The sequence below is a fragment of the Pezoporus wallicus genome, unplaced genomic scaffold (genome assembly GCF_028554395.1).
Source record: "Pezoporus wallicus isolate ANWC-B61680 ecotype Strahan unplaced genomic scaffold, APGP_CSIRO_Pwel_v1 contig_10548, whole genome shotgun sequence".
NCBI lineage: Eukaryota > Metazoa > Chordata > Aves > Psittaciformes > Psittacidae > Pezoporus > Pezoporus wallicus.
Genome location: NW_026639416.1, coordinates 397,159 through 398,723, shown reverse-complemented (window position 1 = coordinate 398,723; position 1,565 = coordinate 397,159). Strand labels below are relative to the sequence as shown.

The 1,565-nt window shown below is 44.7% G+C and overlaps 1 long non-coding RNA gene across 1 annotated transcript; it reads right to left on the bottom strand.

Moving 5' to 3' along the window:
• Positions 1–275: 275 nt before the first annotated feature.
• LOC130602100 (uncharacterized) lies at positions 276–1,215 on the bottom strand. Its single transcript, XR_008972818.1, has 3 exons — positions 839–1,215; positions 636–748; positions 276–452 (listed from the first exon to the last, which is right to left on the bottom strand). It is a non-coding gene; the product is annotated as an uncharacterized LOC130602100 (long non-coding RNA).
• Between the last annotated feature and the right edge of the window lie 350 nt (positions 1,216–1,565).

The following is a 1,565-nucleotide window of genomic DNA, read 5'->3' as shown; positions in this document are numbered from 1 at the left end:
AAGCCTTCCTGTGCTTCTGTGAGCTCTGTATGAGTTGGCATGAAAAAAGTGTCTGCTGAGGGGGTAGGAAGGAAATTGAGCAATCAAGAGTGTAGGGAATCACTGCTACCCACAGAGGCAAATGTTATCCTGGAGCTGGCTGAAGTGAATCATATTGAACCCTCAACCTCTTTTTTTGTTTGCCTGTCTTCGGAAAGATGTATTAGTTACAATTAGGAAAAGAAGTAAACAAATATTAGCTCTTATTGCTATGAAATCCCAATTGTATTAGACAGACAGCCTGGAATAAGACCACCTCTGATGCTTTATAGGTGGGATATGAAGCTGTGCTGAAACTTCCCGAGGGAGTGCTGCATCATCACCACAACCTGACTTGGCATCGTACCAGGGCTGTGAGGATCAAAACAGTGTGAGCTGACTTCAGGTGCTTCAGCAAGATCTCAAGATGGACTCTGCAAAACAAGGCATGTTCTGGGACACTTCTAGTGAGGATACAGCACTTCCCAAGCCCAGGGCTAAGTGCAGACTGGCTTGAGCAACTGCAAGACAACTCACAAACAAGACTGCTGTCTTAGGCAGCCAAGCCTGAGGACTCCTGTGCCTGGTTCTGAGGCAAGACAAGGGAAGACACTCACCAGCTTCAGCGCTTGCAGTAGGACACACAATGGTCCTTCTGTGCCAGACTCATAATTCAGTCTGCTCTGCCTGGAACAGGAAGTACACCTTGCCTCTATGATAGGCAGAATACCTAAAGACAAATACAACTACGTAGGTCAGGGAAGGCTTGTGTACTCTCAGGGGAGAAGAGTTTTCTCACTCTTCTCCATCAATTACAGACCTGGGAGCTGCCATGCGTCTCAATTCCAAACAGAGATGCTGCCAGAAAAATCCGTTCAGTTAAAGAACTTCCTCCTAAACAGGCAACTGACAAACTGTTACCCTGTGAAACAGCCAAATTCTCATGTTTACAAGCAAAGTTCCTTTCCTGCTGCCCCCAACAACCTCACTGCAACTGGAGGTTTTGGTTTGCTTATTAGAGTGGACTCGAGTTACACCAGACTTTAATTCCTCTTCACTCTAACCGGTATTTTGCTGTTCATGTGAGTCCCACTGTGGTTTACAAAACACATTCAGTTTTGCATTATTATTTTTATTTTACTTACTGGTAGCACAGTAGTACTAAGAAGTTCTCCGTCAGCTCAGGTTTTGACTGTTAGACACTATACAATCACATGGAGGGAGACCATTATTATATCAAAGAGTTATAGTTAAAACAGACAACAGGCAGAAAACAGAGAGAGAGGCAGACAGAGTTTACTTGTCCAAGGTCAAAAGCAAAGCTGGTAATACAATCGTCCTATTCTTATTCCATTACTCAAACCACCAGGCAGAAGTGTCTTCCTAACCTCCTCTCACCAGTTCCCATCCACCCTCTAACCCCCCCCCAGCTCTGCAGTGTGAAACATCCTACAAATCAGTAACACATGTGGAAAAGTCAAATGCTACCCCATGCAAAGGATATGATGAACCTGTCTGGAAAGAGTGACTCAAGACAGTTATGAGAC